Source organism: Semicossyphus pulcher, unplaced genomic scaffold, assembly GCF_022749685.1.
Source record: "Semicossyphus pulcher isolate SPU_LCO1_2020_fin unplaced genomic scaffold, fSemPul1.0.p SCAF_1, whole genome shotgun sequence".
NCBI lineage: Eukaryota > Metazoa > Chordata > Actinopteri > Labriformes > Labridae > Semicossyphus > Semicossyphus pulcher.
This window is the reverse complement of record NW_027211603.1, coordinates 10,725,126-10,748,244: the sequence shown is the minus strand read 5'-3', so window position 1 is coordinate 10,748,244 and position 23,119 is coordinate 10,725,126. Positions and strand designations below refer to the sequence as shown.

The following is a 23,119-nucleotide window of genomic DNA, read 5'->3' as shown; positions in this document are numbered from 1 at the left end:
AAAAAGCTATTTCAGGGCATTGTGACCTCTGAAAGCATATTCAAGCACAAACACAACATCATCCTACATCCTGTCAGTCAGTGTGGCACACTTCCTGGTTTCCAGATACCATGTGTCATAAAAAAGAAAAGTCAGATGCATCCACACAACAGCGTAGCTTTTGTCTACGCTGGCAGCCATGACTATGGGCATCTTTTGTCACTTGAGGTTTTTTTTTAGCCTTTGTCGTCTACAAGGCTGGGAAAGGCAAAGTGGTGTGTGTGCGCATGTTTCTGCATGTGTGGTGTGAGTGTGTGTGTGTGTGTGTGTCATAAACAGACACCCTTCACGCTTTGCGGCCCAGAAACAGGATAAAACTGTGAGTTAACCAGCAGTGCACTGACATTATCTCTTCTTTGCTGTCCTGGAATGCCAGCCTGCTGTGAAACTACGAAAATATGACGTCCTGTCACACCACATAACGTGTATTTGTGTGTACGTGTGTGTGTGCGTGTGCCAGCTTAGGAAAGAAGAAGTGAATGTGGGTGTTTTGCTTTGTCTTCGTGATTTAAAGGCACAAGGGTAAGTGTGAATGTCTAGGTCTTAAATTTGCAAATACTAGAGAACATGAGGCTCTGAAGGACTATGAAATGATGTCGGTAAAGCAGCAAAAAAGCAGCAAACAAATGCCTTTAAAAATAAAATCTGCAAGAGAAACATGACAAAAGTGTTGACCAAAAGTGTCAGTGGATTTATCTGTTATTTAACTTTGATCAGGGAACGTTTGCCCCCGTCAGTGCTGACAATCAGGGGGCAAAATAATGAAGCCCAACTCTGGCCCTTGTGATGCCGATGAGTCTAACATCCATGACTCAAGAGGTCAGGCAGCCCGTCCAGGCTGAGCGTTCGGGGTTAAGGGGATGAAACCAAGTGTGAAATGTGAGAAGACAAGCCAACATGGTTTCTCAGGCAACAAATAGAAAGGCGACAAACATATCTCCGCGACTGCGAGGAACGAGAGGTATGTCAGGAAGAAAGACTGTCACGTCGGCCATGATTCATACGAGAGCGAGATGGAAAAGGAATTAGAGTGGCTTTTTGAACTGGCTGAGTTTAGACATGTTAATCAGTAATAGCCTGTTGTACTTCAGACGGGAGGAGTGTGAGCGCTTGGGTGTGTGTGTGTGTGTGTGTCTGGCAAGTACAACACCACTTGGACTCGGAGCTGGTTGAGGCAAAAAAGAAAGCTCCAGACCAAGAGATAATCCATCTGGACTGTTTCCTTACAAAACATATGGAAAAATGCAGAAGCTTTTTTTTTTCTTTTTTCCTTTTCCGCCCACAATAGCTATTAATATCTCGCACAGAACATTTGCTCATGTCCCACTAAGGACTGGAATTCCTGCTCAAACACAGTCATCTTGGAGGATTAGAAAGAGGCGGTCAGGCATTTTCACGCACTTGCCATATGTATTCTCTTTGTGCAAGGAGGAGCATATCGACGCATAAACACATAAAGTGACTTAGCTATGCGCTCAGTGTATTCTTCTGTCTCCCTCACACACACACACAGATTGAGATAAACTGAAGTGACGTAATCTGGACCCTCAGACACGACATGACTTATTCCACTCAAGTTGTTTAAACAAAGATAGCCCTTTCTTTGCCCGCTTTAGGAAATAATTCACTCTAAAATCAAGACGGGACCGCTAAATAATCACAGCGACTACCTGACAGGAATTGTTCACAGCAGCGCCAAAAACCTGTGTTAAAATGACAGCGCTGTAAATTGTTTTAATTATAGCCGACACAGATAACAGCCTGTGGAAACATCAACCTTTTCTTCAAGCCCTCTGCAAGATCCAAACATACAGTATTCCCTGGAAAACGGCGTTTGTTTTGTGTGTGTGTGTGTGTGAGAGAGTGTGTGTGTGTGCACGCGCGTGCGAATACAATATTCATTTTGCTGCAGGAGGACAATCTATGCATAACAATGAGAGGCGCTAATGAAATCAGCCATCAACCTGCGATACATACATATTAAAGCAGGACCTCAGAGTGTCATTCGCTTAGTGCATCATTTGTTCCCTCTCGTTTTTTTCTCTCTGCCACCTGACCTTTAGAGTATGTCCCCCCCCCCCCTTACACACACACACACATCTCCATGCTAAAAATAGGAAGTGTACCTGCAGTACTGTGGCATTATGCATGCACGCGTGTGTGTTTATGCAGCACTGCACGGACATGACAATACATTTAAGGGATTAATCCGGCATTGATTTGTGCGCTAAAAGCAGGAAAAATATGCTCTTTGGGGGTTTGAATGTAAACAACAACTGTTAGATTGACAAAAGTTCAGCGATCTAAAAACCACCTTTTACCAGATGACGTTCTGCATTACAAATGGAAACCACTGTCAGAGCCGTACCTTCCCTATAATGTCATATCATCCCAGCTGCCAGGGAACGACGCTCCTCCCTTCCCTCTAAGCATGCTTCACAGCTCTGGTCTCTCTTTTCTCTCCCTCTCTCTCCCTAACCCCCACCCCCTCGCTGGCAGGGAAATGGATCCCTCCACCTGACAGTGGCCATTTTGAGCCTTCTCTCTCCTCTCCTCTCTACTCTTGCTTCCTGGTAAACAATGGGAGAGGGATAATTGATCAAACAGCCAGGGAACCCTCCGAGCAGGGGAAGGTCACCGCCCGCCAGCCCAGCTCACTAAAGACAAGAGGAGGAGGAGGAGGAGGGGGGGGGAGGAAGGGGAGGAGGGGGGAGATGTATGTGTGTCCATATGTGTTTGTGCATTTGTCTTTGGATTTATGTGTGTGCATGTATTGAATCTATGCATGTGTGTGTGACCACTTGTGCAAGGAAAAAAAAAAAAAGACAGAGGTAGAGTAAGACAGAAAGTGCTGTGTGTGTATAAAAGTGTGTATCTGTGTATTGTGTGTGTGAGTGGGGGGGGGGGGTGTGGGGTAGGAGGGGGTCTCTGTGACGCTCTTGAGCTGCCATTTTTCTTCCCTGACAAAGACTCCATCTGCCACAGAGCCATTTGCTGCCTCCCGAGTCGGCAGAGCATTCCGCACGCCGTGTTCACCTTGATGTCACCTCTACACGGCTCACGCCTTGCTGACGCTATGCACACACACACACGCACACACACACTTAAACACACAACAACACATTCCTTTCCTCTCGCATACGCACAAACGTATATGCTCGATGTCTCCCACTCACAAACACACACTTTCACTTTCTGTCATACGTACTATCTTTGCACTCTCTCTCTCACACACACACACGCACACACACATATTGAGTGTGTATGTGTCTAGGCAGCGGCCCTCCCTCTCCTCTGCATGGCTGATATCACTGTGCAACCATCAGCGCTGTGCATTGTGGGAGTGTCTGTTGGGGCAGAGAGACGCGACAGGGGCTGAGGGATTCACACGCCTCTGAAAGACAGCCAGAGGGGGAGAGAGTGAGAGAGGGAGAGAGAGGCGGGAGGGGAGGGAGGCAGAGAGAGAGATACGAAGGGGGCCGGTAACTGGAAATGAGAGATGGCATTTTAAAGAGGAAGCTGAATTTCACCTGCAATTACCGTAGCTCCGGGGCACATGGCTCGGTTAAGAGACATTTCATTCCAAAGCCACCGCGTCTAGCTGCCGCACTGAGCCCTGAGAGGCGCATAAAGAAGGAGGGAGAGAGAAAATAGAGCGGTGGAAAACTCTCCTCTGCCCAAGATGGCCCTCAGCAGATGCAGTGATGAAAGAGAGGAGGCAGCCGGGGATGTAACTGGTAAATGAAACCCAGTAGAAAAAGCTCGAGAGGAGAGGAAAGGAGGAGAGGAGAGGGGAAGAAAGGAAAGGGAAGAAGGACAGATAAAGAAAAAGGGTATCTCATTCAGCAGGCCCCAACTTGGCCATCTGCACACCAGACCAGACAGCTGAACAGGGCCTCAGAGAGCACACAAACACACACACATACACACACAAACACATGGACACACGGAACAAAGAGCAAATAAAATCCAATAAACACAGATACTCACACTCACACAGTTAAGTACAGGGAAAGCTGAACGTGTTTAATGATTAATATCATTCTTAGTATTCGTTCTCCTCTTTCCATGAAACCTTGCACTCTCTCTCTCAGAACTCTAAATGGAGCTGTAATGGTTTCCCTGAGGCTCAATGTCCTGGCTAGTTTCACCAGGCACACCGCTGTGTTTCATAGGAGAAGTGCGACTGCACAAATACAGTAATGAGCCCTCGCCGGGAGCTCGGGGGCCTCCTGGCACCGCTAATGGCTCCTCTGGACAGCAGCTGTATCCAGGTTACAACCTGGCCTGGCTGACAGGCCCAGTAGGGACAAAACAATTCCCAGCAACAGGCAAGCATTGTAGGTCCATAGAGGTCTATGTGTTTGGTGTGAGGGTGTTGGAAACAGGGGAGGAGGAGAGAGGATCCGGGGAAAGAGGGGTAAGGAGAGAGAGAGAGAGACGTGGAGGATGTCAAAAGGCCACGGTGGAGACAGAGAGTAGAGGAGATGTGGTTTGGTCATAAACGCAGCAGATAGACCCAATAAACCTGGAGGCTCTCAGAGGGCAACAGCTGGCATCGGGTGGGAGCGGAGTGTGTGTGCGTGAGTGTTAGAGGGAGAGAGAGAAAGACAGAGAGAGATAGAGAGTGTGTGTGTGGTCTGCTTAATTATCACCATAAAGGAGTAACCGTGCAACACTTACATGCACAAACTAAGTACTAAAAAACAATATAAGATTACTGATAGTTCTTCTATAATAGCCTATTAATTATAATCATATTAAAGATTGTGGTCGTGAGGATTGAGATTAATTATTATAAACGTATCAAAGAATCGTATTGGAGCCAAAATCATGTTTTATACGGCAGCAAAAATGTCATCTGATAACATGTGATACCTTACATATAATAATATTCTTCTCACACTGAGTATTATATGTTCTGAAGGTTGTACTGTAAGTGCAAGTGATGGCTAAGGCGTGATCACCTCTTGTTTTCAAACCTAACAGCCAAACAGGCATTAGGGCCGAGTCCAAGGAGCTCAAATTGCAATCCTGTTTGTGCCGGCCTAAAAGGTTTGTGATGTATGGGGTTTAAAGGTCCACTCCTAATGTTTCATAAATTACTGGCATGCAATTATGTTACATTATGACACCCAAAACTCAGCATTGTGTGTCCCAACATCTCCCCTCTACTACAACAAACACACGCACATACGTTCACACACACACACACACACACACAGAGACCTCTCCCATTGTTGTCCTGTATGGGAAAGCTCACAGCTTGGGTTCTTTAGCTCCTGTTTTTGTCTGGCCCCTCCATTCAAAATGGCCCCCTCATGACCATGCACATTATCGTCCGGGCAGGCAGCCCCCGAGTGGACTGAGGCTCCCCGGGTGCGAGCAGTGATTCATGGCACAAGGGTCTGTAAAAGAGCAGCTTCGCCCCCACGCCGAAGCCCTTCATGGGGACAAGGAGGCTTTTTTCTGCAACGGGGGGAATTCAAAAGTCTGGCTGGAGGACTGGACCGTGCTGGGACCACGAGGGCCAAGGGAGGCAAACGGTCAGCGTGTGGGGGGAGAGAGAGAGAGCGGGACTGAGAGTAAAAGAGACATGGATGGGTAAGCCCAAACTAATGCAGGAGTGTGTCTGTTGAATCCACACAGCTCCCTATCCCGAGGACAATCTCCCGGCAGCTTTTTTTAACAATCTTAGCTCCGAGGCAAGTACAAAGTACTAAATGTTTAGGCGTTATCTCTAACGCTTCCCCAATCTAACAGAGAACCAGTTTAAAGGGCACTGTGAGAGGGAAAAAAAGGAGACACGGTGAGAAACAAAAGAGGGCTCATGAATAAGAGCTGAAAAATGATAGTAGTTGCTGGGATTGATGAAACCCTTTTCAGGTTTTTGTGACAGGCTGCGAGACACACAAATTCTTTCCCCTCAGGCTAGAAGGTGTAATTTCCCCTTCCACTGTCACAAGAGCCATGTAAAGAATTATCCGTAGGCCAATGACTGACTGCTTCAAAGTAATGTACGACATGCATGCACTAATCTATCTATCTATCTATCTATCTATCTATCTATCTATCTATCTATCTACTCTTGCAGGAACGAGACACTCAGAATAGAAACACTGGCATGCTGCTTCGTTGTAACACACGGTGGGATGCGGATGGAAATGCTGGCCCCACAGGACACACACGTACACACACACACACACACACACATAAAGAGCGGACTGCTGTGGGGCTGACGCAAGACTATCTCTGTCTCACGTGTCTCTCCCCTACGGCCGCCCGCTGCTCCTGACCTTCGAGATGTTTTTCTCTCTCCTTCTCCCTCTCCCTTTATTCCTCTCTATTTCACACTCACACACACACGCACGCACGCACAATCACTCCCTCACTCACACTCTTTTTCTGCACACCTCCCAGCCACTCAGTATTTTGTCATTAAAAGGCATTGCATTTCAAGCTCGGATCAAGCAGATGGGGCTGCGTAAGCATTGCCGCTCTTTCACGCAGCACCTTGGCTTAAGCACAGAGAGTCGACATGCATTACGGCACTCTCTCTGCTAAATGCATGTACACAAACACACACGCGCGCTTGCAGACGCGCAACCTTTCCTGGAACCGGAGAATCATCCCGGCTGTGGATGGCTGATTCATGTGGGTACTGTGTAGTTGGATACCTTAAGACAAGCTCGACAAAATAAGAGCACTAAACAACAGACAAAGGTATCATCTGGTTATTCTAATATATTTATAAGTGCTTTCTAGGGACCGATGGTTCAAGCACGAGTGACAAAAACACTCAAATAAAGTTCAGTGGGTTCATATTACACACTAGAACACACACACACACACACCACACATACATGTAATATAATTATATCTGGGTGCCATTAGACACATTTCTCTGTCTTTCTTTCATTTTCTTAACATTTGCATATTCCTTTGGGTGTTTGAGTTGAGCAGCTCTTTCCTTTTCCCTTCTCTTGTCTTCCAAGCAACAAATGTCAGCTAATTACACCATAGCTGTTTGGATGAGCTCCATCTTTCCCTGAGCTCTGCTGTGCACGCTCTCTATGGGGCTGCAGGAAAAGTCATGCAAGCCAACACACCAGTTAGGAACAGCCAGTTGTACCGGAGGTGGTGGTGGGGGGGGTTGATCTACAAGGCTACACCCCCCCTTAGAAATTGATTCCCCAAGAGAGGACTCATCAATACTTATCACAAATGATACAACCAGCTCGCTCCGACCTGCGGGGGGATGTAATGTATCATTCACCGCCGGAGATGAAGCAGTAAAGCTTCGGCCAGATATAATCAGGTCTCGTAACACACGAGGCTAAAGAGGCAGTCACACATGTGAAACAGGTATTTCAGTTAAAACCGTCTTATAAAAGATCCAATTTGATCCGTGACACACGCGCGCTCGCAGACACAAGGCCATCAAGTCAGGCAGGAGGGAAAAGTGCAAGTCATTGTCTGTGTGCGCAACAACAAACTGCCACCTTGGTGTGTGTGAAGTGAAGCCTTGAGGACGCAGCCGCGCCCCTGAGTACAGCGAGCTCTCACACAGAGACAGTGAGAAAAGAGAGGAAAAGAAAGAAAGGGACGGAGAGAGGAGGATATAAAAGCAGCATATACACATAAACAGCTGAACACACTGCACTGTAGGGCACAGTTAACAACCATTTACATTCAGCTTTGGCTCTGAGCAGATAGCAAACTCAACGGATGTTTATTAGGCGCCTACGTTTCAGACAAATATTCTGATTAGAAAGGGAGAAATCTAATTAATTGCTTGATTCACTGAATGAACCCCGAATTTGTAATGTAATCATAACAACTGCTTTTCAAGGGGCTCTTGTTAAATTTAATTGGGGAAGAAAAAAAAAAACATCCTCTTTCAGTGAATGAATGAAAATCAAATTAGGCCTGAAACTGGAGGAGTCTGCAAGTTTGTTCTGGCGTGCCATGAGAAAAAAAAGATGTAAAAGCAGAAGTGTGTGACAATATGTATTCTAAAAAGTCACGCATCAACTGTTTTGTAACATGCAGATATAAACCAGGGGCAAAACAAGAGACGTGAACGCTCTTTAGTATACTCACTGTTAGAGATGTCTTTAGCTCTTTGACATAACTGCTGTAACACCTGGAGAAAAAGCAGAAACAAAAGATGTGGTTCAGGTTATAAATACCAACTGAGTCATAGGAATAACATGTTTTTTTCCAGTCTGCTTTGATTTATATGATAATAAAACGCTTAGTTTATATGCAGCGTTGTGATAATGCTGAGAGTTTCGCTTTTAGAAGAGGATGAAGCTACATGGATATCCAAGTTCTCACAACTTAGGATTTGGGACTTTCAAACACATCAAACAAAAAAAAAAAAAACACACACAGAGATGTCTGAAACCCAGCTGTGGCTTCACACACACGCACACAGAGATATTCATACACACAAAAAGTCTCTTTCTCCCCGAGCCCTGTCTTGCAAAACCTGTTTGTTAGAAATGGATCTAGACACTGGAGCTTTGAGTGTGAGGATATTTTCCCCAAACACAAGACAGTTCTTGCAGAGAACCAAGCCTTACCAGCGTTCTCACGCCCATCTCTCATGCATTGTCTCTGAGGCCCTCCTGCGCTCTTACAGCCTCAGCCTAATCTAAGCAGCTCACCATAACAGACGCCACCCTGCTATGTGTAACATACAGCAAACACGCACATTTTACAGCTTTTATTCACACTAATATACACTTGTTCTGCTATGCAAATAACGTCTGGCTCTTGCGAGAAGTGTTTCCAGCGACGGCGTTTGCAGCGTCGGTTATAACTTGTGTCTGCGTGATTAGATGGTATCAAAAAACAGTGGCTTCAATCCTGCTCACACACATGCACGCAGACACAGAGAGGCAGGCTCTTATGGACATTTCCAGACACACAAACAGTGTTACAGCGTGTGTGGGTAGCTATCTAACAAGGTCTTGTTGACAGTAAACACATCCATCTGGTCAACAGCAATGTTAGAATCAAGTTTGGTGGACTCTTCATCAGCATATTATCACCATTACATGATTCTAGTTTAAGGGCTAAATCTTGCGTTTAATAGAGACGTCATTTTCTCTGATTTTTTTTATATTCCTGTAAATGTCACTTGATGGAATGACTCATGCTATAATAAGAACATACATGGCTATATTGCAGCTCATGAGCCTAAGTGATTTTGTCTTTCTTAATGCCCTGCAGTCATGTCAAAGTCTGTGGCACATAATGCAACGCACATCTGTCATTACAGCTCAATTTTATCACAGAGCAGAAATCACCTCCACTGGCGGTGTTGATAATACCCGCACTCATCGAACTGCAATGGTTCCCTTCATTATCTGCACTCTCACACAGACAGACAAACACACGCGCACACACACACATGCAAGGACTACAGACACACACAAATACTTTGATAACTCATCGCAGTGATAATGATAACAGAGAGCCAGGTAGGCTGAATTCATCTTCAGCTTTTTCATAAAGGCCTATTAGTGGATGATTAAAGGATCTCTGCTCATAGGGCTTCAGCGCTGAAAATGATTTGCCAGCCACGAGGCAGGTGAATTACACTGGATAAGAAAGCCAGTGCTGTCTGCCATCATTTGCCTGACTGGGAATCAGGCTGTTAGTCTATTAACCTCATTTTACTGTAAGATCTACTTAGTTTAACATCAATGGCAGATGGATGAAATATCATGAAAACATCACTTCTTTCCTTTATGTCTGGTGCTTTCTTCAACTGCAAAGTCCTAATGAATTATGTCAGTATGTTAAAACACGACTGCAATTAACAATTATTTTTATTATCAGTTAACTAGCAGATTATTTTCTTGATTTATCAATGCATCGAAAAAGTAAAAAACTAGAAAAACTAAAATCTTTAAAGGCTCAATCGCTTGTTTTTTTTTCAACCGATATCTCTATATCAATAAGAGAGTTTATATCAATAAGAGAGTTCCCATCATCTCATAATTCTAAGTGTAATGTCAAGAAATGGCTTGTTGATAACCAAAAATGAACTGTTTGCAAATCACATATGAATCAGACTCTGTCCACTCATGTTGTTTAACATCGTCTGTACTCGTATATTTTTAACTATAGTGTCTATTGAATTGTTTTTCTTGTTTTAGGATGCAAACAACATCTGGCAAAAGGGACTACCAATGAAAACTTTCAGCTAACTCGGTTGCATTTGAATGTTGATGAATGTACATTGTCCCTTTTCTTCAAATAAACTATTAATCAATTTAATTTACAGCCACTTAAGACAAAAGAGGCAGAACATCTGAGCCACTGAGGAGCTGGAACAAGGGACTGTTTGTGCCTGGAAAATGGCTTTAACAATTAATCAAATATCACAAAGTTGTAGATCACATGGTCGGCTAAAGAATTGATCAACCGAAACTTTATCTTAACCAGCTTTATTTATATATTAACTTAAAAAAGTCAAAGAACAGGCCTCAACGCTAACTTTAAAATTGGTTATCAGGCTGAGAATGAGGTAACTCATTCATATTTTTATTTGCTTATTTTTATATTATATTCACCTAATATTTTGAATAATGAAAGTAGTAATGTCTTAGGTTTTCATTAAAATAAATGTCTGTAAGTCACTATCTATCGCTGAATGAGGTAACACAATGGTGATTGAGCCTATGGCCCACTGATGAAAGCCTTTGCATTTGCAGTATTACAGACTGGGTGATTGTGGGGACTTTCGCAGAAAAAAATCACAAGTGCGCCCAGTTAGTGATGTGTTTTCCATCACTCAGCAGTGGTTGGTCTGCCAGAGAGGGTAGGCGGAGCTAAGCGGCTGCTTTTCCGCTCTCTGCAAGTGTTGCGAGTAAACAGTAATCTACTATGGCTGAACAAACAAAGAAAAGATCGATGACTACAGATATAACTTCAAAAAATAATTGAAAATCCAACCAAACAGTCAAAAAAGGAAAGCGGCCGTTAGCCAGGAAAATCAAGAGTTACAACCGGAGCCAACCGAGGACGTCACACATGTGACACTGTCTGGATATCTGGGAAGTGTGCTCCAGCAATTACCATTTATCGCTAAAGGGGCTGCCAAATAAAACAAAACTGAGATCTTCGAGATTAACACTTTAAGATGCTTTGCAGATATAAATCAGCTTGATAACATTTATTTTACAAAAACACTTTATTAAAATAACCAAACATAATTCTTTGAGTCCATCCTCACTTCCAGGTTTAAACAACACCAGTATAATGTAGCTGTTGTCAGAAACTAATCCAGCAAGTCACTGGTTTCTTCGACATGCACATTTACACTTCCTGATCTAATCCTAACCTTAATTCAGCATAAAAAAGTTTCCTGTCCCAATTTCACTGGTTTTCACTACTGGCTACCAAAGTTCAAGAACAATTTCTTAAAATGTCTTGCAATTGCAGCCTGGCAACTAGTAACATCGAGCCCTGTAGTAGAATAAAAACAACCTGAATAATGTCACTTTATCACAGGAGCAAAAATAAGGTTTACTTATGAATGCCTCTAATGAGAGAGACTACATGTAATCATGTTTCTGAGAGTAACACAAAGCTATTTGAAGTGAGACAACAAATTACTGCCCCCAAGTTATGTAAGTGAACTTATTATTTTTGTGTAACAATCAAATGTCATTTTTATAAAAGCCATCATTATTAGTAATTTCCATCTTATTAACTTGAAAGGCAAAAAACACACAAAAAAGGAAAAACAGGAACTATCTGCAAAGTTATAATTACCTGCTTTTACACTGCAGGCAAGCTCGCGCACGGGCAGCGTACAAGCTAACTGCTATGATGTCTCTCTGAGTTGTCTTTTTTGGTTTCCCTAATCTACCCCCTTTGCCTCAGCCACGCAGATGTTGACTTTACTTTAGGAGTCTTACAGCAGCTCTGAGGCATCTAAACAGGGTTAAAAACAAGGGTCGGACTTTTACAGCAGCCACAGAAGGAGAGACAGACTAAGAGAGAGAGAAGAAGAAAGGTCACGCCATGTTTCATGGGAGCCATCTTTACAAAAAACTGTTGGTATTTGAGCAAAGAAAACAAGTGTATTCTCAAAGTACACATATTGAGATTGGGCTAAAATCCCCAGCTTTTTAATATTTGATGCCTTGTTAGAAGAGCGACACTGGTGAGGTGTTTGTCTCTGTTGTCTCAGTTGATCTCTGGCACACGGGGCCCTGTGGGAGTGAGCGAGTGAGACTTGGCCGCAGACATTTTCCTGAAGCCCCCAGAACAAAACAGGCAAGTCCTGACAGTCTGTCCGCCACCGAGTCGTCACACAATCAGTTGCAGGAAACCAATCCCTAAATAGCAGTGATTCATCTCTTCATCACACACAATGCCAGTACACAGTGCACAAAGAAGCTCTCTCTTCCCCTCTCTCTCTCTCTCTGTCTTACCCTATCTGTCTCAACCCCTTCCCCCCCAGTGTGGTCTCTCATGCTGCTTAAAAATAAGTGCTTCTCCCAGCTTTCTTTGCCCTGTGATTTACTGGCAGTGTTTAACTGCAGGGCAGCATCTTTTATTGTTACATGATCTGGGGCTGAAAGCTGACAAAATGGAATCTCTGTGCAAGTACCTTTGTATGTGAGTAAGTGTATGTTCAGGGCGAAGTAAGGAGCGGGTGGAGGAATAAAGAACTTTGTGTGAGAAACGTTAGTGCAATTCAAATCCCTCCCAGCCTCCCGGTGCTGTGCTGTGTTGTGTGTGTGTGTTTGTCATTCCACTAAATGGTTTCTTCCTTGACTTGATGGAGCAAGTGGCATCTCAAGGGAACGGGTTACACCACACACACATACACAGTAAAGCGCTTTGAGACTGGCGAAAAGCTCAGAACATTAGTGCAATCCATTTGTGAGAGGTACAATATATATATGAAATAGCAGGCAGGATTGTGTGCATCTGTCTTTTTGTCCGTGTATGTACTCATGTTTTTGTGTTGCCATGATAACTCTTCTCTTAATGGCAGGGAGCCCGTTGCTGCATTAGCCAATCCACTTCCTTTTTCTTGTTTTTCTTGCGAGATAAATCCCCATTCAGAGATGCAGTCAATCTGGCCTCGCTATATTGTGACTGTCCACTGCTGCATTAAGAAGAGAGCTGCTCCGATACCAAACTCAGTACTAGAGATATCTCAGATACAGCTTTAAATGCGGGATCAGGTATTAACAAGTAAACAAGTCTATGCTATGATTTACTCAAAGGTTAGGACCTTTGCTGTCTGCACCAACGTATTATGGCTGCTTACGGCAACTACCATGTAAGACCAGCAAAGAAGGCTGATTTCTGGTCATTTTTCATTAGACGAAAGCGAACAACTACATGTTGCTAACATGGAATTTAACTTCCTTCAAGAAAGCAGTTACTCGTAAAGCCCCCCTCCAGTGAACATCAGGTTTTTAACCTTGTAAACATCTCCATGTGGTGTTTCTCATGTGCTACAAGACATATCAGGGACAACATAAGCGGTCATCTCCATGGCTGGGCCTGTCTGCTTTTAAACTGCAGTGTACGAAGGACAGGCTGAACAACACGTTTTCAGATGGGCAGGTTTGAGACGTCACAAACCTAAGGAGCCAATCCTGTTAATGGACGGGGGTCGCTAAGCAAACTCATTACTGATTACTAACGTTAACGTTACTACTACTAATTACTACATTTCAAGCCAGCTAAGTTTCAACAAGTTGCTGCAAAACGATGGCAGAGACATGTTTTGTTTTCACAACGGAGAGGGCGGTTGGAAATTTGCATAGTGGGCAGATTCAGGAATTTTTAATGAGGGAGACAGACACAATTTATTATTTCAAGCAGAGCATTTTAGATGTCTTAAAACATGACTGGAGCTGATGTGTATTTCTGAAGGGGCTATAAGCTGAGCAGCTGCTATCGTTAGCTTATCTTAAATCTATGTGCTCTGCTTGTTTTTAGTAAATGACTCCCTCTGTTTTCAATGTTCAAGAGGTTTCTAACAGGAGCCGAATTATCAGCAAAAGTCTTCTCTCTGCTGTGCAAATGAACCCAGTAATTAAAATTGGTGAAAACACTGAATAAAACGGTTTTAGGTTAAAAATCAATGTATCAAGTACTCTAGATGGACACAGTAGAGAGAGACTAGATACTTAACTAGATAATAAAATGTTTTCTCTGAGTGTATTTGTTCATATTTTGCAAAAGGTTTAACTTGAGCCAGGCCATACAATGACAGCAGTCGTATCAATTCAGGTCATACAGGATGGGTAGTATACAGCTGTTTTAGTTCTGTTTTGAGATCGGTACTTATAGGTAGATCAGCCAATATGCCAATTCAGGTATTGGGAAGGAGAAAAAGGAAGCAGAAGATCTCTAATTGCATCAATGATATCAGTCCAGTATGAGACCAGATCAACACCACTGGACAATCAGAGCCAGCACGAGCCTTTACAACAGGTCCAGTGTATCTTTACAGCCCTGATGATCCATCAAGATGACGTGTGAAGGTCAGAGTAGCCGTGACCAACACAGCTGTCACATCTCCTCCCAGCACCCTCTTGGCTAACTGGCCTTCCAAAACACTCAGCACAAAACACGGCCAACTGGGGGAAGCACCGGGGCCAAGGCCAACAGAACATGCCTATAACCCCGGCCGGGCTTGTATCATGATTACATTAACATGATTGACCCTCTTTACAACAACACAAGATGTGGTTAGGAGGCAAATCAGAGCCGTACACTACAGCTATGACAAGCAAACCGTCAGCGTACCCTACATGATGACTTCTATTAGTATTGGCTTGCAAATTTTAATTCAACACCCACTGTAGCCACAGTTTTAAATGACTACCAGCTCTGTTGTATGGGCGGAAAATGCTACAGTGGAGCAGTGTGGAGAGCAGATGTGGATCCACTTTGATTTCAATGCCCGGCTCTGTGTGTGTGCTGCTTCTATTAAATGGATCTGCTGTCTCCTTGATCAAGGGAGTCAATAAAGGGCCAGTCCTGTCAAACCCTCAGGGGTGAGTGTGTATGCACATATGTGTCCATGTATGTGTGTGTGTGTCCATTTGAGTGTGTATGTGTGTGTGTTATGGACAGAATTTGAAGTACTCTGACAGGTGAGTGATTGAGTGCTTTCATTTCCCTCCAGCGACAACGAGACGTGCACACACAGACACATATATAGTTCAACCGCACACATATACACACACACACACACACGCTGGTGGAGGAGGGATTGAGAGAGAGGAAGAGAGAGAGAGTGAGAGCTGTTGTTTCCTAAAGGATGCTGCTCCTGCCTGCATGCTTAAATTAGCTCTAAATGTTTGGATTACACACGGGAGCTCTCACAGAGGATTTAGCAGCCATAGCCTCGAGTCCGGGGGGTGCGCGAATGTTTCCATCTATTTCCAAAAACACATGCACACACAAACACACAGAAGGAGGCCTTATACAAGATCACAAACACATGTCACCCCTATATTCTGTAAACCCTTGAAGAAATAAGATAAGTTGCATCCGTGTAGCTCAGACAAAAGAAGGGGAGATGCTCGCGATTTGAAAGCAACAAGCAGGTCCAAAGCGTTTCTTCATTACACTTGTTTCAGAGTGCAGTCTTGGCTTCGGTTGGTGGGGGAGGAAAGGATATGCAAGCAGACGTAGAGACAGGCAGAGAAAGGAAAAAGAAAAAGAGAAGGGGAATGAAGGGAGGTCAGCGCCCCCAGTCTCAGATAAAGGCCCGCTCCCTCCCTTCTGCCTCGGCTTTTCGAAGCCCCTGCCAGGATCGAGAGGCGTCTCACGTTACAGCTGTCTCTCAGTGTCATCGTTCAGTAAGAGAGAGCACAGGCGAGAGAGAGAGAGAGACAGACAGACTCAGTGAGAGAGAGACAGACAGAGAGAGAGGGGGAAAGCGGGACAATGCCACAGAGCGAGCGGGGTTTGGCTTTCATAGCTGGACAAGAGAAAAATAACAGCAGGAGCAGGTTGAACTGGATGAAGGGAACTCTGGTTGGTGGTGTTTGGTATAAGTAATGTTAACATACATTTTTGCTACAGCGTGGAAAGGTTTCCAAATCACTGGAATGTGCTTTGACCTTTTCAAGACAAATGATTTGGAAATGTAGTGTGAACACAGCTAGTCAGATCATTTCCTCTCCACCACCTGGGACTAACCGAACACATAAGAAGAAAAGGGGTGGATGAATATTTTACTACCTTATTTTGTGTCCGTTGAGAAAAGAGAAACACACTCAGAGAGAGAAGGATGGTAATGACTGTGAGACGTCGTGCTATAGGGCTCCTGTGGATTAGGCATCGTTGAGTCGCCTCTCTACACATGACTATCCCTTTTTAAACTTAAAAAGCTAAAAACAGTACCTTGTCCCAGGTCCAGAAGTGACTAATCCAATGAGTGCTAGCATTTCAGCCCGGGCTGCTAACAAGGTGAGGCCATGTAGGTCAGTGCTGAGTTAAGTTAAGAGTCTGGGTGAGCACTTATCTCTATTGTGTAACTTTTCCTGGAGAGAAATAAAAGGATGTCCATGAATACTACAAAGACTTGATAAAGGACAGGATGCTGTATACATGCAGATTTGCATTCCAAACTGTAGCGCTTACACATCTGACAGAGCGAGAGCTGATTGTACCTGCGTGGTTTCTATAAAACATGGCTCTAAACAAATACGCGTATAGCTATTGCACAGCACAAAACTGCTTTCCTATTAGTTTTCCTCTATCCTTGTCATTTCTCATGGCGTTCCGTAGGAGTTAAATATTTAAAATTCTGGCTTAGCTCGGAGCCGTCTTTGCCAGCGCAGCTAAAATAAAAAGCCTTTGTGGCAGCAGTGACCAGATTTTAAATGCTGAAGAAGATCAATAAATGGGGGCTGTCGAGGCGCAATCTCATGCATTTGTGTGAGTGTGTGTGTCCTGTCCCTATGCGTAAATGCCTGTGTTCTGACAGCAAGTGTCTGTGTGTAGATTTGTGTGTGTGTGTGTCTACGTGCATCCTAACACCCACCAAGTCTCACAGCTCCCCTGCCTGCTACAAGCTATTCTATAGTATCATCAAGAACCCCACTGACCCAGGAGGCACACCAATAGAGAAACCAATATCATTCCCATTCCCGCATCCGAAACATTCTTCCTATTTCTTTTCCATTCCCAGTATCCTTTTCCCATCTGAGCGCATGCAACCAGCATGAGCGTTTCCAGAGGAAGGTGTAAATACAGGCCCCCTGCTACAGATTGAGAATGTCAAGGTGAGGTAAACACTAAGCTAAATAGCAGGTTCTTCAGACCTGGATGGCATTTCTATAATCAAGTTCCTGCCGAAATAACATTTTAAGCACTGAAACAAAACGGAGGCGAAAAAGGAAAGAAAAGATTTTGTTTGGCTTCCTTAAACAAAATCCCTAACATTGTTTTTAAGCTGTTCCAAGCCAGCCAAGTTCAGCTGTTTTTCTGTTGCATGAAGCCAAATAACACTGACGAGATTTCCTTTTAAGACAAAAAAAAAGCATCCATTATGTTGCCATTTACTTACTTAACTTATGTTTTTATGAAGAGCACATTAAATGGATGCTTTCAGCTCACATTAAGTGATAACCTCCGTCGCCATGTCTTTACCACGTGAATATGCGACGGAGACAAACAACGAATTATGAGGACTTGTATGCAGGCTGCTCTACGGCTCCAACAAAACAAGAAGTACATCTGTATTTTTGCCTCCTCGCTAATGTACAAAACAAAAACAGCCCTGAAGTGGAAAAATCATCAGGACCTTTTGAGACTTCATTAAAAGAAACTAGCCTGGACTTTCCGAACAAGGCATCTCTCTTTGGAGGGGGAAAATCAACCTTTTCACCTTGCTGGTGGAAAAACAGGCATCCCGACGAGACAGAGCATGCACAAACAACCTTGACTTTCATCAAGGAAATTCTCACATTGAATGATAAATAGAGGCCCAGGGGACGGGCAGCAAAGAAGCAGCTTATCGCCTTTCCCTCCCAAATTTGGCCGCTCCGTCTTCCGTCTCCTGAAAGTCAACACGGGGTGACCTGCTTGCACTTTACACTGCTTATTGTTTGGTAATTAATCCACCATATGTAATCCACACAGAAATGCAGTTATTTAGTCTTCATTAACAGTTAAAGATTGTTCATTTGCTCCTACAACAGGAGGCATACGTGCCTGATCTCATTAGCTTAGTCTTCAAAACAAGATGCATTTTTCCTCAGACAGTGGCAGAGATTCATAATGAAAGATAGCTACAGTATGTGACAGGGTTACTTTAAAAGTCCCTGTCTGAGCTTGCACTTTAGACAATCATTTGTGTACCCTGATGCTTATCGGGACATCCAGTGAACAGGCACAGACACCAAAATAGCAGGGTAACATAAGGTTAGGTAGATCATCTGAGAGCTAACCAACTTTCCAGCAGAGAGGACATTAACCTGCAAGGCCCTGTAAACACGTATCAATACGTGAGCTGCCTGCATGGACCTGTAACACACAGCACAAAACTGTAAGCCTAAAACAGACACACAGGAGCACAGGAGCGACTTGATCTACAACAATAAGAAGCATCAATCTGATGCTTAGAAGCTTTCAGGGCTTTTGCTAAAACACTGCTTTTTCTCAAAGGACCATTAGCCCTTATAGGATTAATGTCTATTCAAAAGCATCTGATAAAAGTCTTCAGTTTCTCGGCGCATTCGTCATCATTGTTTCCAGCATGTCTGCATGCACAGTCATATGCAAATGGCTGACCGGCGAAAGGAAGCATGAGGAAATATGATGAGTACTCTGTCTAACGTTCTGCTCTTGAATCGTTTGGTTATCACGTAGCAGGCCTCTACTTCCTCTGAATTTCACAGCTCTGTGTCTGCGCTTACATGCAGAGATTTGACAGGGCTCCCAGATGGCTATTATTATCAATAGATTGTTTGTAGGTCTAATTAATCTGGGTCTAAATATAAAATACTTCAGTGTCATGAAGCATTTGGGTTAGGATTAATCTACAGGCTGACTCATAGGATGCACATAGGCAAATATCTTGTGTTTGCAGGAGTACAGTCTTTCAAAAGTTTTAACATTTAGTCATTTTCTTCTGCTATCATGCCCTTAAGCAAACATCATACATTATATGTTATCAGATAGAAACTACAGTAGATTGGGCTAAAATCGTAAAATCAGTTAACTGCATTGTAAGTGTGATTGACTTCAGGCTTATGCAATCATTTAAGCGATGAAGTCTTGTGGTAGTTTAAGATAGCATTAACCTTGTTTTCCTACAGCAGGTGAACCCCTAAAATGACCAATATCACACCGTTTCCACTGTTATGGTTGGTAACAAAATGTGGAATTGAGCTCTACTCAAACATGGAAAAAGTTTCTCGTTGAGCAAAAAAGCTTACACGCTTTGGCCATTGTGTTAAGACATCAATAATTTAAGGTGCAGACATTTGTGCTGAACAGATCAAAAACACGGCCCGATACATCTGACATCATTTAGATGATCTCACTCAAAGAACAAAGTGATACCGTAGCATAATTTTAAGCAAGCACCTGTCATACTGATGACTTGATCAATATATATCCAGCACACCTCATACATCTCACTATACTTCCTTTTTTAAAGGAACTATGGGGCTTCCTCCCATATAAAAAAAGATAGACCCATATTCAATAGTAGAGGATTATAGAGAATACAGCCATGTGTGCTCATGGGATTGTCTTCTCAAAAGCTGTCCAAGTTCTGTCAGATTCAGCACCCCCAGACACAGAGCTCGTGAACCTAATTTCACCTAATCAGCTTAGTCAATAGCAACCGTTTGCTGTGACTTTGGTAGACATGCAAATAGGGCTTAACTATGTCTATCCTTAATTCCTGAATGTTCAAGTCAAGCGGAAGTCCTCCTTTATCTCTTCAAAAACAACAGTTCCAATTTGAGCGAGAGGAAGAGAAGCAGAGAGAGAGAGAGGGAGAGGATGAAACTCCAGCCGAGAGTTGATTTCTTTTTTTCTTGGCCTGGCAAGGAGAGACATCTCTGATTTGAGTGTGCTTGAGGTAGCACAGTGTGCTTTCATTTCAAAGCAACATGGCAAACAAACTCTGACAGATTTGTTCCCCTTTTTTTCCACTTTTGCTCTTGCTCACTCTCTCCCAAATTACGGGGAAAACACACTGCACAAATATATTAGTACTTCTTGTTGGTTTGTATGTTCAGCTGCAGCACTTGCCCACTTACACACACACACAGGAACACACACATATTCAAGCAAATCTGCACAAAATGACTCTGAGAATAGACAGTTGTAATAGCGGCAGAAAACTGAGAAACACTGTTCCGTTTCAATTCACTGATACCACTAATGGCTTCTTAGCAGCTCCATGAAATCAAGCAGCTGTCATGTCGATGCATCAGCAGTGAGAGGAGGGGAGAGCCATCCCCATAAGGACAGAGGCACCGCGCCTTCATGTTTGGCTAAACATCTGCTCCTCTGCACTCCAGCTTTGCAGCAATAAACGGGCAAACAAAAGAGGTGGGAGGTGAAATGATCAGATTTTCCATTTCAAAGCATTTGTTCGGTTTGTTTTCTTTTTACCCCCCCTCCTCTTTTTTGAACAGCTTACAGGACATGAGGGGGAAAGAAAGTGAGATCAAGTTTTAACTCTGATGTGCAGAGCAGCTAAAATAACACCTTTTGTAAGATGGATGACATTTCCAAGTCACAGGATGATTCTGCGAAGAGTCTAGTGTCTTAACTGTTGCAAACCTCTATTATAGCTCAGTAAGGGGTGACTGAAACTGTGTGTGTGTGTGTGCGCGCGTGCTATGTGTGTATGCACAATCACAACGTGTGTGCGTGTGTATGTTTTCAACTTGTCAATCTATCAATCAATTCAAATTTGTGTTAAAAAACAGCAAAAGGTTTATCTAAAGGCCAATAATAACCTTTTGAATCAAACAGTTGTTTCAAACAAGTTTGTCAGTCAAATTATGTTTAATCACTGTTATTTAGCAGTGACATCCAGTTAAATTTCAGTTTGACTGTTCCTCCCTTGATAGGGTTCTTGGTAATTAATATCCCTTCCTTCCTTCCTTCCTTCCCTCCTTCCTTCATTCATTCATTCTATTCATACTCAGTTGCAAAGATAAATATAAAGCAGTGCTTGGTAAACTTATAAACCACATTAATCAACATATTAGCTTTAAAGTAGCACAAATACATATGTTTAACTGTGGCTGTACCTTGATACAAACATGTCCACCTGTCTCCCAGAATATGTCATTACTGACATAAAACACTACGTCACTTTATATTTGCTTTATAACTCAAACGCCACAAACACAAAGTGCCCCCTCTTTACGATAAAACTGGCTGCAAATCATCGCTGACAATCTATAAACCACCTGCATTTCCTTTTAAAACCGCACACAGGACGCTTTCCTCGTTGACGTTTTTTTCTAAGAAGTCTAAAACTTTGGTAAAACTTGCGAAAAAAAAACGTGGATCCATTTCCTTTTAAAGTAGCCTGTGTGTGTGTTTGTGTGCGCGAGAGAGGGGGAAAGGTAGGGGTGCTTGGCGTGGTGAAGGGGGGACGAATTTAAAATAACCAAGATGGCGAGAGGCTTGTTGTTTTGGAAGGGGCAGAAAAAATGGAGGATATTGTAATATACACAAAGGGATAAATTTCAACAACTCGGCCAAGCGGCTGCTAGCTCGCCTGCGTGCCTCTCGGTTTGAGGAAGCGACCGCGATAGCAGCAGCAGCAGCTCCCCGGCAGGCTGGCCAGCGAAATAACTAGCAACACGAAAAAGCTCAAACTCTCTACCTCCGTGCAGAAAGAAATGAATATTATACGTCAAAGTTAATCCGAACCGAAGGGGATATTTATGTATTTGTCGCTAATTGTTTTATTTTCGCGTCGAGGGACTATTAAAGCTGGATGGATTTTTAACGGACGGGCAGCGAGGACCAACGGCTGCCCAGTGTCTCCTAGTTACCCCCTTTACGTTGACGGTTACAACAACAACGTCCAAATACGCACTCAAAACCGATAACTGCACATAAACACGGTTTATAAAAGCAAAACAGACAACACCATAAACCTTTAAAAAGTTAGATTTCTCAACGATTAAACAAGTTATCAAATACAGCAGCCCGAGTGAACGGTGCGAGAGAAAACGAGAGAGGGACACAAAGACGATTCCCACTATCAGGTCAGCACTCAGAAGAGGAAAAACCACTTCGTTTTCAAATTAAAGAGAAAAAACTTCAACATTTCAACAAATGTACCGCTTCGGAATACACAGACTGAATGAATTACAGCGTAACAGAAACCAAGAAACTATCTATAAAGCAAACACAAGCTCAGGGAAAAAGCGAAGAAACTCGAAGCGAAGCCAGCTCTACGCAGCTCATCGCTTGTTCTGTGATGTGGGGGAAAACAGCGTCAGTGAAATAAAAACACTTACCTTTTTTTAGTTTCGACACTTTACTTATTTCCAACGTGGGTTTTTAGTTCAACTAACACTTCGGCTTGGTCTTCTTCTCGCCTCTTTTTTTCCTTGGTCGCTTTTGGTTATGAAAGAGGTCGGGGACGAATGATAAAGAAGGGAATTGGGCAGTAATTGAGTCTCGGTGTGTGAGTGTGTGTGTTAGTTACTAACAGCAGATTGAAGGAGACTCTTCTCAAGGTTTATTCAGCTCCACTTCAAGGAACCGACCTGACGTCAGCTCACTACTGCCACACAAAGAAAACTTATTATTTGTGCAGCGGCCGTAGTAAAGGAAGGATACTCTTATTGACCGATGTTACTCGAAATGCGACATTTGTCAGTAGCTTCACAGCTCTGGCAGGGATGTAGCGGTAACTTTATTTATGATGTTGTTAGGAAGCCACACGGACCTGTGTGGCGATTATCGGCCACTAGTGTAAACAAGTAACAGAATTTATAGAATAATGATGCATTTACAAAAAAAAAAAAAACACATAAAATTTTGTTTTCTGCTCTAAAAGTAATAACTTTAATACAACTTT

At 43.3% G+C, this 23,119-nt stretch overlaps 1 protein-coding gene across 12 annotated transcripts in view; it reads right to left on the bottom strand.

Moving 5' to 3' along the window:
* baz2ba (bromodomain adjacent to zinc finger domain, 2Ba) overlaps window positions 1-22,738 on the bottom strand; it is a 66,649-nt gene extending 43,911 nt beyond the window's left edge. For all 12 annotated transcript variants that reach the window (XM_069657585.1, XM_069657820.1, XM_069657662.1 and 9 more), the window contains exons 1-2: window positions 22,554-22,738; window positions 8,143-8,185 (exon numbers count right to left, since the gene is read on the bottom strand). The gene's annotated coding sequence lies outside the window, so the exon portion shown is untranslated. The remainder of the gene's footprint in view (window positions 1-8,142; window positions 8,186-22,553) is intronic.
* Window positions 22,739-23,119: the final 381 nt, after the last annotated feature.